The 14,984-nt window shown below is 47.5% G+C and overlaps 1 protein-coding gene across 1 annotated transcript in view; it reads left to right on the top strand.

Moving 5' to 3' along the window:
• Positions 1–72: 72 nt before the first annotated feature.
• Positions 73–14,984, top strand: part of P3H2 (prolyl 3-hydroxylase 2) — a 65,697-nt gene continuing 50,785 nt past the window's right edge. The window contains exon 1 of the mRNA XM_026045451.1: positions 73–128. The gene's annotated coding sequence lies outside the window, so the exon portion shown is untranslated. The remainder of the gene's footprint in view (positions 129–14,984) is intronic.

The raw sequence follows: 14,984 nt of genomic DNA, 5'->3' as shown, positions 1-14,984 counted from the left end.
CGGGCTGCGTGCGGCGCTGCGAGGAGCCGCGCCTGGGCGCCGCCTCGCGCCACCGCGCCGCCGACGACGTGCGCGCAGACTTCGAGCGCAGGGTGCCCTACAGCTACCTGCAGCGCGCCTACATCCAGGTGAGGCGCCGGCCGGCCCGCGGTGCACAGCAGGGCACCCCGGGGGCGTCCTTCCTCCCGGTGGCAGCCCCTCGGGGTCCCCTGCCAGGCTGCATGCGGACCAGGGTACCCCAGGGACATCCTCACCCCCGGTGACATCCCTGTGCTGTCCCCTACCAGGCTAATGTGCAGCTCGGGGTGTCCCTCACCAGGGTCATCCTCCTTCCTGGTGGCAGCCCCTTGGTGTCCCGTGCCAGGCTGCTGTGCAGACCAGGGTACCCCCCAGGGTCACTCTCCCTCCCCGTGACATCCCTGTAGTGTCCCCTGCCAGGCTGCCATGCAGAGCAGGGTGTCCCCCCATGGTCATCCTCCTTCCTGGTGACATCCTTGTGGTGCCCTCTGCCAGGCTGCTGTGCAGCCCGGGGCGTCCCCTGGGGTTATCCTCCTTCCTGGTGGCAGCCCCTCGGGGTCCCCTGTGAGGTCCCCCCAGGGTCATCCCCCATCGTGGTGACATCCTTGTGCTGCCCTCTGCCAGGCTGCCCTGCAGACCAGGGTGCCCCCCAGGGTCATCCCTTCTTCTGGTGACATCCCCTTGGATGCATCATGGATGCATCAACCCCCTGCTAAGTTGATTTCTACCCTTCCATCACAACCTCCCAGTGTTGCCCCGCAAGCCTCTGCTCCTTGTTCTGGGAGGCCCAGGCTCTCTCTGTCCCTCATCTGCCTCGGGATGGGGTGAGGAGCCCCGTGGTGAGCAGGGGTCCTGACTTGGGTGTCCTGTGGGTTGATGCTGGGCACTTATGGGTCCCTGATGTGTGCAGTTTCCTTTGGAGTGGAGGGTGTGCATGAAGTTGGGCTAGAATCACTGATATCATGTACTGATGGGCTCTGTCCTGTGTTATGAAATGCATTGAATGACACGGCACAGTTCGCGTGTTACAGCCTCTGATATCCTGGGTATCATCCTCTTTTCCTGACTACTTTTGCAGTGTAGCTGTTGCCTTTCTTGGAAGAAAACAGTGCTTTCATTTGAACTCCATTGGCAAAATGTGAAAGGAGAAAAAAAAACTTTAGGGTGGCTTTCTAGCTTAGGACCTGCACTCTGTCAATTCAGGAATCTCTTGTAAGTCTTCCTGTTCATGACTAGTAAGAAAAACAGAGGGAATCCTTATTCCATGCCAAGCTGCACGCTTAAAGCACTCCTGGAGCGCTGTGCTCTGGGTTTCAGCTTTTAGTGCACCGATAACCTTGTAGGTGAAGCCCTGCAAGACGGGGCGTGGGGAGGGTGGTGCGGCTGAAATCCCTTCCCAGTTGGGAAGCACCCGGTGTCCCAGGCACTGCCCGTGCTTGTGGTGCAGTAGCTGCACAGCAATAGCAGGAGACAAAGCGTCAGCCGCTGCCTTTCGAGCGCACCGACAAGTTGTGGCTTTGTTGCTTCTCTTGTGATATCGGTGCTGTTGTTGCCTTAATGTCACTTTTGCAGCTTGGGGGCTGGAAGTGTGTAGGATGCCTCTTAAGCTCCAGTGTGCGTGTACTGTTCAGAGCTCCCGGAATAAATATTGTCAATTAAAGGACAATGTGAATTGGCTTGTGTGATCCACTGAAGCTAGCAGAACTATCCCAAGGAGCTGGAAGATGCTCCATGTGGGCAGAGTCACAACCTGTGGGCAATTACACTGACTGTGCTGCACTGAACTAAGTGGTTCTTTCTAAATTCAAAGCCTTTCCTGGAGTTTTGCCCACGTGAGGCTTATCAGAAAGCTGCTCCCTGAACGAGTTGATGGAGTTAACTGTTTGATTCTCATTTTGGTAACATCAATACAGGACAATCAGGTTTTCTAGGCATAGTCTGGCTTCTGTTTCAGTTTCTGCTGTCTCTGAGATTTTTCTTTTCGTCATTTAATCAGTGTATTGTAAACTTATCAAAGCAATGAATTGAAAACACACTTTTTTATTCCACGCCTGAGTCATCATAATTTGCTTTTTGAAATGTCTGGAGGCTCATACTGATTTCAACAGTGATTCCCTGCCAGCAGATGGGCTCATGGCTGTTGTTGCTGGCTGGACGGGTGCCCAGGTTTGAGACCCAGTGTTAAAGGGAAGGCACTAGTTGGGCAGAGCTGTTCCTGCTTTAATGTTTACCGCCTTTAACCCTGTGCATTAGCCCAATTCTTCTGGGTTTTGGCCAGGATTGCAACCCAGTGCTCTGCAGTCTTGTCCCGTGGGGAGCCTCCAATGGACTGTCTCACACTTGCTCCCTGGTGCCCGAGCACAAGCTGTGTTAGAGCGGTTGCTTTTCTGACCTGGCTTAACAAGCCTTGCAGAAGGAAGCCCTGCTGTGGATTTGCCTGCACTTGAGCAGAGCCTGAGCTCGAATGGGAACCATGTCCCTGTGCCAAGGCTGAGTGAGTGGTTTGGTATTTTCCCCCCGGGTTGGGATGCATCGGTACATGTCCTGCACGGACACCTCGGCAGCAGCATTTGCTCTGCCCCTGCAGAGAGGGGCTCGTGCTGAGCCCCCGCACAACTCGTGGGCAGCATTGGAGTCATGTCCCAGGCTGCCTGACCTCTGCTTTGTCCCTGAAAACCGAAAAGGAAGTGGGATTAGATTAAACATCCTGCCCTGTGTCCTGTACGGTCCCTGTCCTTGCTGCACGGGTACTTGCCCTGGCTTCGGGCCGAAGCGAACGTCAGGGGCTGATGGCATTTGTGTGTTTGGGGAGGGAGGGGGAATAGCCTGGAACATGCTCTCGAACTCCCACTCCCAGGGACCTTGTGCTTGTTTGTTCCTCTGGAGGACGGAGATGGATCCCTTTGGGAGGGAATGACAAAGCAAGGAATAAATTTAAAAAATAAAAACCAAACAAAGTTTGGCACTCAAGCGGTGCTCTGAAAAATGGTGGTGAATAACCATGAGCTAATTCCTGCTACAGTCCTGAGGGGTTTGAAAAGCAAAGGCTGTTTCTGCTGTCATAAAAAATGCCTGGGCTAAATGTTGGTCTGGTTTATCTCTACCTTGAGAGCAATTGCTTTGGGGCCAGCAGAGTGACCCAGAGCATCCCCAAAGCCAGGCTGGAGGGGTTGAGGGCTCTGTCTCAGCTCTGTTTTTTTTTCTAGAGCAAGTGAGAGCAAAGTCTGGTACAGCCATGATGACATGAAAGTCTCTATAGTAAAATGGTTGCAAATCTGATGTTAGTCTGAGATGTAGAGCTTTCCTTGTGGTGCTGTAGCAGCAGCAGCTTCCCTGAGCTCTGCTGTTGCTGTCCCTATGCAGATGCTCAGGATGCCCTTTGAAAATCTCCTGTGGAGAAGGAGGGAAGTGATGATGTGATGAGGTTAAGTGTTGATTGTACCACAGTGTGAGAACACCTCCTGTCAGTCATTAATCATGCCATCCCGTTGGCTTCTTAAGACTTTCTTCCCCCTTTTCTTTATACCTTCAAAATGAAGGGACTTTGAAGGCCACAGTGCTTCCCAGATCTGGTGAAAGGGATTATTCTGTTTCTTGTTCCAGGCTTTGAAAATGTAAAGAGATAAATACTGTGACCCTGAACTGAGGGGTTTTGACTGTGGCATGATATGAGAGGAGATTGTGGTGCATGGCAGGGCTGAGACAGCTGAGGGATGCAGCTGCCAGTTAATATGGGCTTCGGAGAATGGATCAGTCCTATGGCATTAGTTCTATTAAGGAGACTTTAGACAAATTGCTTTGAACAAGCACCACAAGTCCAAAAATGCCCCCAGGTTCTTTGCTGCTTTTATACATGTATCATAGGTAGAAAACTTCACAGGCAGGATTTCTTCTTAAGTTAGCTGATTTTCTCAGACCATCTAGAAACACTTTAGATGCAGCTAGCTGAAGTAGCCTGTGGGATGAGTTTGAGATGCAGAAACTGGGCAGGGAAGGTGGTGAGATCATGGGCAGGAGATGGAAGGAGAAGCTCTCCAGCCCAGGGAGATAGAAAAGGTCTTCAGTGGTTTCCCCATCATGTCCCATGGGCAGAGGCATCTTGCTTGAGGTGGGTGGCCCTCCTATGAGTTGGCTGGTTGGCCTGTATCAATGAGATACTCACTGGGCTTGGCGGGTGGGTGTGGGATGATCTCTTTGCATGTTGAAATTTGTCTTCAATTATATCTTAGCTTTGTTGCGTTAGTCATCTCGCTTATGCTAAAACCTACCCTGCAGGCCATGGTGTTTCCAACCCCCCCTCCTTTCTAGGGGTTTTCCAGCTCTGAGTGGAGAAGAAAACTCCTCACCTAGGATGGTGCTTGCTGCAAGCTGCTGACTCAGTGACCTTGCTGGAGCTTGCAGCAAGCACCATCCTAGGTGAGGAGTTTTCTTCTCCTTTTCCCATGGATGGTGTGGAGAGACACAGCTTGCTGGTCCTGCTGCCGACTCCTCTGAGCTGATGGGACTCCTGGTCCAAAAATAGCAATAATCTGGAAAAATTGATCACTGTCAATTGCAAAACTAGTCCTTTTCTATCCCACTAGCCCTTTCCGTGAGTTCTTTTCCTTGTTTCATCTTGTTCTTGTCTATAATATCTCCTGATTTGCTTGCCCTATGATTGCAATAGCCTCTTTTCATTCCCCCCTTATGTATACTGGGGGTCAGTGTTTATACAGTGTTTTTAGTCAGCAAGTGCTCAGGAAGGAAATACAGGAGTCTCAACCATCCCACTTATCTCAGTGCTCCCCTGCACATCTGTGAAGCCCAGTAGGATTCATATGTCTCTGGTTTGTAATCATTAGCCCTGGATCTAAATAAAGGCCTTTCAGACTGTGCTTGGGTTTAAAATAAGAAAATCCTACCATGCATAGGACCTTACTCCTCTGCTAGTAATGCCAGATCACTGGTGAGCAAAAGATGCCAGAGTCCAAGCTAATCTTGCTTATTCTTTGTTTCAAGTTCTTTATTCAAGCCATATTTATTATGCTTCTGTTCTTAGACAACAAGATTTTCAGGAGTTCATGTGTTCTTAATCTAAAGCAATAAGCTTATTGCTTGTTGCAGGAGAGGCTTTTTTTTTTTTTTTTTTTTTCTCGTTCATACAAATTTCTTACATGCATCTTAATCTTTAGCCATCTTGTTTGGGAAAAACTTTATTTTACCCTGTTATCTTGCCCTGTTGAGTCTTCCACATTAGTCTTCTACTGGGTCACGTTGTGCCTTCAGAAGCAGACACAACTGTTGTGACTATCTCTGGATTACACAGCATTCCCACTAAGACTTTTGAAATGCAACGTGGGTGTGAAGTCTTGATCCAAAGTCTCTGTCACCCTCTTCTCCCTCACAAAAGGATTTAGAGAATAGAGTGGGAGCCCAAACTTGAAGGAGCAATTGTGATATAGCTTATTGCTCTACTCAGTTCTGCTTTTGAAAGCTCCCTGTTTATGAAGATCCAAACTCAGAGAGGAGACCTTGTGTCAGACCTCTAACCACTGTTTATGTCCTCTGCCTGTGCTTCAAGGCTTGCCCCCAGCCGTGCTCAGGCATCTATCTCAGAGCTCTTAATGCAGCCCTTTATTAGGACTTCTCTGCCAAATTCTTTCCACCTCAAGTAATTGCACTTTGCCTCTTTCTGCGTTGCTGCACTGGGCCAGAGTGTTTTGTCACCGTGACAGAAGTCTGGAGCATCTACCTAGGAATCATGGAATAATAGGGATTCACACCAACACAGCTGATCTGTGGCTTGCATGGTTTTGCTCCACTGCTGATGTCTTCCATGAAAGTTTTGTTCTGTTTTTTCCAGCAGTTGTGCACAGCCAGGTGCACAATTAATCTCAATATACCAGGTCCTGTCCTGAGGTGAACTACAGCCTTGCAGATAAAAGTGACAATTCTACTTCAGGCGTTTTAGGGGTAGCGACACAGAATAATGCACAAAAAACCCCCAAACTCTACCACTACTTAACTCTGCAGGAGCAGACTTAATATTGAGATTATTTCTTATTGCAGCTACTGTGTGACCTGTGAGGCTTGCCAGGTTGGTTGACCTTGTTTTCATAGGACTTTTATATCATAAACTGACAAAGACCTGCAGTAGAACAGTCAGATAATAATTATGATTAGGATTATTACTATTAGAGGTGTTTGTTTATCTCCAATCTTGAGAGGTGGTATTGCTCAGATGTTGGATAAATAAATAGATGCTAGAACTAAGCTCTTGGAAAATCTTTTATTTAGCTTCTCCAAGAGAGCATTCCTAGTCATCACCAGACATTGTTAGTGTAAGTTTGAAATTATATAGACAAAAATAAACAGTTTGAGATGGAAAACTGAGTCTTCATACTGCAGTCTGTGTCCCATGTTTAGTTCAGAACTGAATATCCCTGCTCTTCTTGACCTGCACCAACTTCTGCAAGTGACACTGTGGGCTTCAGTAGAGTTGCTTGTGGAATGAACTACAGTTGGCCTTGAATTTGAGGGAAATAGAGGTTCGGGACAATTTCCTTCTCTTGGTGATGCTAACAGGGAAACTAAAAGCCTGAACTTATTTCATGTAGGCTATTAATCAGACACTTGATGAGCAGGACTTTTTTTGTCTTACCAAGAATCTCTTTTCAGCTCATAGCTCTGCAGTTTTGCCAGGGCTCCAAAACAGCTGATGGTAGGTCCTAGACTTTGGCCTTTGGAGGAGAGAAGGTAAAGTAGGTCTGTATTCCTCCTTATTTCTTGTCAATCCTTGCTGTGTTACAACATATATGATGAAGACAAAGCTCTAACTCATCCAGTTTCATGAATTCTCTTATAGTTTTCATTGGAAGGTATGTGAAAACATGATCAAGGTTGACATCCCAACTGTCAGATGTGCCCTCGTAGCTCAGAAGAGCCCGTTGGCTTTAGAGGTCAGATTATTCTTGCTGTGTTAAAACTGCTTGTGCTGTAAGCTGGGAACCTGCCCCTTTCCCTTTTATCTCCTTAGTCTTCCACTATTTTTTTTTTTTTTCCCTATTTTGCTCCTCCTCAAAGCACTTCTCTCGTGACCCTTCCTCTGGCTGCTCCTTGGCGTAGCCCTGCTGCTTGGACTGCCCTGGTGTGCAGCCTTGTGCTGGGATTAAATGGCTTTTTGCACTGCCTGTTAATTCTCCTCCATACATCCACACGAGCTCTGCTTTGGCCTCTAGTGAGGCTTTTTGTTGTCCTTGGCCACAGTCTTAACTAACAGCAGCCGATAATGAGCCGCATGTGAATGAGCAATGCTGTTTAGTCCTCTTAAGCAAACTTATGCCCAGTCCTTACGAGCTGTGCCTGAGGTCTCAGCAAGGATTTTTCCCATCCCCTGTTACGAGTGGTGATTTCACTGTGAATGGTGTGGGCAGTAATGAGAAACCATAAAGTCGGTAACTGAGCTGCTTGCTGCCAACCTCCTGAGCATTGCAGGGGCCGTGCTGGCAGTGCGCTGCACTTGAGGCAATGCTTGACATCTGGAGCAAGGGATCCAGGGGATATTTATCTAATTTTTTTTCTTTGGAAGTGGTAGGAATTAGTCACCATGATTAGGTTGAATGCTGATGTGTAGGGCCCTCTGTACGTGACATATTTCCATGTGCATAGGCCGGACTGTGATTGGACTGAGTTCAGTTAAATCTATGTGAACCTGGAGTGACCCAGCTGATGGACATGGAGTTTCTTTGTGTTTTCACTGGGGAAACTGAGATCAGAATTTGGCCTGTGCTCCTTAAAAAAGTAACTGATGGCGGGAGTGAAGGGTCGAGGTTTCTTGGATGCCTTCTGGTTTTGTGTCAATGTATCGGCAATAAGGAATTGACTTATTTGCTGGATGTAAGCTCATGATGACTAATGAAGGCAGGGGGTCTGCCTGTGTGGGAGTGCAAGCAGAAAGGAACCCTGTCAGCCTGTACCTCTGAACCATGAACCTCCTTTCCATGACAACTGGACAGTTAGTTAAACAGACCCTCCAGAGCTGACGTCAAGGGTCAGGGATTTGGCCACTGAATAATTACAGCAACAAAAATAGCATCCCTTCCCCACCCTTTCCTTCCCACGTGCTCCTGCTGAATCCCGGCTCATAAATGTCCTTTTTTTGCTTTCTTGGATGGGAAGCAAAACCCACATGTATTAGCTGGAACACATGGCAGAGTTTGGCTGCAGCCCATCAGTCGTGGAGGCCAAATGCTTGTAGCTTCTTGCCCCTTTTTTTTAAGTAAGGGGGTGGGAGGGCATAGAAAAAAGTGTGTTCTTTCAGAAATTGGATGAAAAGCCAAGTCTGTGCCCGTACTGAGATGGGAGGTGGACAGAGTGCAGGATAACAGATTGGTTGTTCCATCGGGCTGAGGAACGTGTCCCCTCGCAGCATGGAAGTGGCAGGAGATGCTCCCACGTCTGCGAGCTGATGCTGAGCTGCAGGTCACGGGAAGTTTGCAGGTAGGTGCTTGGGAGTAAATGGCGCTAAGCTGACACTGGGAGGAAGTCAACAACACTGTGGGCTCAGGCAGCCAGGGAGTTTTAAATGTGGAATAGCCCTGGGTGAGAAAAAATTCAGTCTGTAGCATTAAAGGTTTTTTTATTTGGAAGGTAGGAAGCAACTGGGATGAAGTCCTGGAAGGAGCAGAATGTGAAGTGATGCTGTTAGAAATGGACTATCTGCCATGCAAAAATGAACTCTGTCCCCAGACTTTCAAACCAAGGCCCCTAACATGACATTTGCCCATGAGTTGCCTCCCTGAGGGTGCTGAATGATGGAGACTCCTACGGGAGATATGTTCAGTACCTGGAAAATAGGATACTGGCCCTCATAGCAGAAATGTGAGTTAGACACCAATATCCTGTTTTCATCCTTGTTTTCCACGCCAACTGAGCTGTGTCATTGGTCTGGCATTTTGTCCCTGGCATAAACAGGACCCTGTGACCATGCTGTATGTGGTTGAATTAGTGGATCACTTGATTACAAAAGCCTCTGCCTGCAGCTTTGTTGCAAAAGCAAAGGGTGGGCAAACTTTGCATTGAAGTATTGCGGGTAAAGCACTGCCCAGCCCAACAACTCTTTGAGGTCCAGACTGGCCTTCCAGGGGTGCAGTGTGGAGATGCACTAAGTTCATAGCCTAGGGCTGTGGCAAAACGGGAGATGCAGTTTCTTTTAAAAATGGAGCCAGTCATATCCCATCCCAGAAAAGATCTGTGTGGTACAGAGAAAAAGAACTTGGAATATATCCTTAAAAATATTTGCTGAAGGTGTTGCTGTGACTGCTGAGGGAGCAAACCAGGGACTGTTGATTCCCTTGCTTGAAAGGCTCTGTTTTTGAAGTGGTCTTTGCCAAGGCACTGCCTGTCCTCAGGTTTATGTATATGGGGGGCATCTGTGTCCTGAGTTCCTCTCTTTGGAAGGAGGTGGGAATCTGCCAAGTTTCGTTGAAATAGTCAGAGGGGAAGAACATTGACCTGTGGTGCCCTGCACTGCCTCGGGAAAGCGATGCCTCCTCTGGGGCTGCTGGCTCCATCCAGGGATCTGTGATCAAAATCACTTAGGGACGGGGAGGGAAGAGCGCAGGGTCTTACCCCAGCTTTTCATGCAGAGTTGTGTAACTGTGGGGAGCACTGCTGCTCCTGAAATGCTTTATTCAAGAAAGCATTCCATTTTGTTCTTGAATCTTACTTGGATAGAAATGAGGAAAGGACCCTTGCAGATATTGGGACTTCAAGCAGGGGAACTTATTTTTAAGGAATCAATTAGGGTTTGTGTATTTTTAAGGAATCTTGAATTTAACTAAAAGCACTGTTTTCTGGGAATTCGTCTTATTTATGTCCCTTTTGTGTGTAGGTGTCCTGTCAGGACTACTTGTGTCCAAGTTCTTCCCCAGAGTGGCTGAGAACTGACAAAAGTTGTCCCGTGTGTGGGCAGGGAAATATTTGCTTGGGAACATGAAGCTGGCTCAAAGAGTTGAGGGGTGCTGATACTAGGTGGTGAGTGTGGGAGGACACTTTGCTTAGATGGGAATCGCACAGTTTTTTGGGAAAGACTTGTATTTGGGGGGGCATGTTCCATGGTTCTGTAGATGCCTCCGACAGCAGGGGGTTAGTGCAGGGTTTCCTGCCGTGGCATCCAGTGTTGGGCATTAGTATGGAGCAGAGACCCCAAGGGCAGGGAATAACCCATTCCAGACCCGTCTGTGCCACTCCAGGCTGGGTTGCTGTGGCAGGCAAGGGGTTAAGCCCTCCATTATCCAGTGGGACTGGCCAAGGGATTAATGGGCCTGAGCGCAGGCCCCAGCACCAGCGCTGCTGGCCTTGCTGTTTGTCCCTGTCAGTGCGGATCAGGGCGCCTGCCGGCGAGCACAGGCACATTCCCGGATAACAAGGATAACAATAGGCATCCTCTGAGGGAGGCGGAGTGAATTACATGTGGGGAGGGTTCGGGAAGGGAAGGCTACCCTGGGAGGGCACTGAGCTCGGGAGGGGAAGCTGTGACACACACAAGTCCTGGCATGCAGCAGTTCCCAGGTTTTTCTGTAGCCCAGTCCAATATCCTGCCTGATGTCCTGGCTCTCGAACACCACTCAGTTAAATCAAGCACGTCCCAAGAGGTTCAGCCAGCGACACCAGGAGAGATGGAGATGCTGATAGAGGCCTTGGGGTCTTCTGCTACCACCCCCCTCCATTCTACACGTTCCAAAGTTGTCTCTGCAAGCGAACAGTGCAAGAAGAGTCGAATTGCTCCATGTGTGGTCAGTTCTGCTCCCTTAGTGTTGAGTACGGGTCTTTTGGGGGACTAGTGGTCCCCCTTATCCCAGCCCAGCTGCTATGAACAGCATGAAAGGAGGTGCTTGAGGAAGCAGCTCCACACAGCAATGATTTCTGGAAGACCCAGGTCTGTAGTTCTCCTCAGATGCCCTGGATGCGCAGGATAGTTTCAGAAACTGGAACCTTGTGTGTGTAGTCAAAGCTCGGAGTTGAATGTTCCTAAGCTTAGATCCTACATTAAAAAGAGGAGATTTTTTTGTTCTCCTCCTCCTGCATGCCCCCTCTTTCTGCTCAAGGGACTCATTCCAGCCTGATTGCTGTTTGGATTTCAGATGTTCAGCAAAACAGTCCCTGGAAGAATGACTTTTGCGCTGTAGTACAAGGCTTCATGCAGGGATGTTATTAATTTCAAATCACTGTTATTTTAATCAGCACACTTCTGTTTTCTAATTCTAGTTAGAGCTCCTTGCTTTGAAATCCTGCTAGATGACAGACTCATAAATACAGTGGGTTTTTTCCCCCATTAAAGCTTTCTTAATCAAAACAAATCGGGCAGAGAAACCTGAATAGTCATTCTGCTAGATTTTTTTTCTTTGAATGATATAGCATGTAAAGCTGTCTGTAATCAGTGCATATCTTGGAAATTGTGATGGAGAAACTGTACTGCTCTTTGTGGTTCTCTTGAGAAGCATGAGATAAGGCTTGCACACACAGGCAGACTGCTTGCATTCCTGTTCCTCTGCTGCTGCTTTGCAGAGGGGATGTTGCAGTTTGGCTCCAAATTCGTGTTTTTCTTAAGAAGGCTGCTAAGCTGGAGCGTAGGAGAGAGTATAACTAGGGAAATGTCTTCTGCTAAATCTGCATTGGCCTCGGTGAGGGAGCGGAAGCCGAGAGCCCTGGAGATGAGGTCTGAATGAGCTTCCCTTTTGAAGCTGGAGGTGTCATTTAATAGCTGTAGGAAGCGTCGGTGGCGCAGGTGGGAGTCAGCCGGCCCCGTGGAGATCGGGAACAAATAGCCCTGTGAAAACGTAATCCGGAGCGGAGGTTTTTCCGCCCGGACCCACATGCAGCTGCTGCGGGGTTGTCTATAGAAAGCAGAGGGCAGGCTGAGATGCATATATGCTGTACTTGTTATTGCAGCTGAGCTGCTTCGACTGAATTATCAAAATACCCCACGTTTGGCAACTGCTTTCCAAGGACAGGAAGACACTTTGCTGTTGTAGAGAGAGAGGTGTCATTGGAGTCCGAACCTGGGGGCTGCTGGGCTGAAATCACAGGAAAGGCTGGCTGCAAAGCACAGGGCTCAAGTGCGACCTGGCCAACCTCAGACTTTTATGTGGCAGCAGCTGGAAGGAAGGTCCCAAGTGTGCTTTTTCCTTTTTCATTTCTTTTTTCTCTTTTTCTTGTCTTTTTTCTTTTTTTCCTCTCTCCTTTTGGTGTTTGTGACCCATATTAGATATTCTTCTCATTAGATATTTTTTATTACTTTGTCAAAAACCTTTGGCACCTTCACCGTACTTCTTTCAAGATGTTCTGCCCTGACCTATTCCTACTCCTGTTTAAAGGACACCTGCTTTATGTTGAAGTACCCTTCATTTTTTAGGGTTTCTGCTCACCTAAGATACTCAATTTCCCCCACTTAGTGCCAGAGTGAAGAACAATGGTGCTCCTTGCTTTGGCCTTGAAAGCCTGGTAGAAAGCCTGATCCAAGGACCTTTTAGGGTCGATTCCTGGGGTACAAATGCTTCCTAGTGAGGAGATGGACTGAATCTGGAAAATTAGGAGTCTTGTCCAATGGAAATGGCTTTCATTTCATATAGCACGCAGTACATGGCTTGGGATGAAAGGCAAAACAGAAGGGGAAAATTGTCCATGTCGTGAACCCAGTCCAGTGTCTGACACATTCATACCATGCTGTAACTACCATCCCCTTATCACACCACAAATTCCCTTTTGGAATCTGCTTGTCACGCCACTCTCTTTTCTTTTGGTGGATCCTATCAGCAGAAACTCTACAGTTGTCGTGAGAAGAACTTCCTCTGCTTCCCCAGCCTGGTTCTAGGGCTGAGTGGGAATGAAAGCTCATCCCACCTGGAGCCAGGCTGTTCAAGGAATGTCATTGCGAACAACTCTCCCTTTGCAGCAAGAATATCTATTATTCATTTTGCTTTCCTTTGAAAGAAAAAAAAAAAAAAAAAGTCCCTACTGGAAAAATTTCAACATCCATTGGGGATTTATTTGCTGGAAAGTCAATATTCTGCTTGATTTCAAAACCATTGAGTAAGCTGAAATTTCAGCTCTGGAGCTATATAGGTTTGTCTCTCCCATGAGAGCCAACAGAAAAATGGAGCGAGAGAAGTGGAGCAGAGAAAAGAAAAGCTGTAGAAGAACCTAGAGGGGAAATGATTCACGGTGTCAGATGGGCTTGACAGCCTCCTGTGCCAAACCAGAGGTCATTGGGGTGCAGACTCTCAGCTTCCCCCACTCGTAGCAGGTTTCAAGGCTAGTGACAGGCTCATTTCTTCTGTTTGTCTTGAAAGTAGAAACTTGCTGCAAGGTTGGCCTTTCACACTGCATGGGAAAGACTTTGTGTTGGGAACAAAGCATCAGGGCCATGGCCCTGTTATTGCTAAGATGGAACAAGCTGCCTTTAATGCCTTGCAAAGTCTGCACCCTGTGTTTAGCAGCTGGGGTTTGTTTGTGTCTTTCCTGTCTGTTTTGTGCTTCTCAGGGTACAGTTGTAGACACGCTTCTTGGAAGGATAATTACATTTATCCTTGCAGAATGAAATTCTTGATGGAGCTGGTTGTTCTTGTGATGATCCAAGGTTAGCAATTGGGAGTTGGGCTCGTAGCCTGCTCATAAACACTGTTTCTGCTGCAAGGTGAGGATTTCCAGGATTTCTGGTCCTCAGTTCCTAGCAAACATCTTTTGCCTTAAAGAAAGGCATTATGTGAATCACATGAATGGTACTCAGCATTCCAAACTCTGCTTTGACACCTAAAAGATTGTAACTAGTTACAGAAGTGTCAGTATATTAAAATGTGTGCTCTGTGATGTCCTCAGTGCTGCACCAGGAGTCTTGTGCCTTTGGGAGAGCTGGAGCTTGTTTGCACACATGTCCATGCCCTCATGGGCGCACAGTGTTAGTGAGGAAAAGGTACCAGTTGCCTTCCCCGAGTCCTTTCTGAGTTCCCTGCTGGAAGAAAACTTGGCATCCTGAATTTGTAAATGTTTGCTTCTTTGTTCGCATTTGCTCATATCCCCAGAGGCATGAAGTCATTTATTTGATTTGCCCTGCTGCTTCACACTCCTGCTTGTGAATGGTCGAGAACAAGACCGAGTATGAATAGTCTGGCGCGTGTGGTTTTGAAGGACGTGTTCCCTTGCACATTAATGTCCGAATAGAGTAGCTGGCTCTGAAATTCTATCAGTAAGGCTTTTGAGTAACTTAAAACCTTTCTAGTAGATGCTTAAAATTTCTTCCACTCTGACATTGTGTAAGCGGCTGTTGAAGTTTCATTACCTCAGTAACCACAGAACAGCAGCCTGCCTTTTGACTGAAACTTTCCCCACAAAGGTTTTGATTCATTTCTTTCTTTTTTTTTTTTTTTTTTTTTTTTCCTTTTTCCTTTCCTTGAAGGCAGAGCTCATTGTAGTCTAAATACAGAGTAAAAGACTGAGATCACATATGGATCTGGGTGGTAGTTGTGCTAAAGATGAATGTGGATGTGTCCTGTCTGCTGGCTACATCTCAGGAACTTCGCATTAAATATGGAAGGTGGCCTGTATAATTTTCAACATAAATAGGATATTCAGTGCTTTCTTTAGCTTTTAAAAGACTAGACCCTAATCAAGGAACAGCTGCTTTTTCATGGCCAGTTCCTGGTATTTTCCGTGCTTTAAATAACCGCAGAGCTGTGTGCCATGGTGAGAGCTCCCATTTCTGCCTTACCCCTGTGCACTGCCAAAGATCTCCCTCAGACCTCCATAGAGGTCAGACTTGGGCCTTCACTTTGGACATCAATAGGTCAACTGCACATGTTGTCCTCAGCACGATGTTACCTTCCCCTTTCCACTATCAGCCACCATCAGAGTGGTTTGACTTGACTCTTCCTGCTGCAGGTAACGCAGGTGAGAAGTTACCCAACCATATTTTGGTTACACAGCCTTTT

The sequence above is a fragment of the Nothoprocta perdicaria genome, unplaced genomic scaffold (assembly GCF_003342845.1).
Source record: "Nothoprocta perdicaria isolate Ctin4 unplaced genomic scaffold, notPer1 scaffold_4, whole genome shotgun sequence".
In the NCBI taxonomy this organism is placed as follows: Eukaryota; Metazoa; Chordata; class Aves; order Tinamiformes; family Tinamidae; genus Nothoprocta; species Nothoprocta perdicaria.
This window is presented reverse-complemented; position numbering and strand designations above follow the sequence as displayed.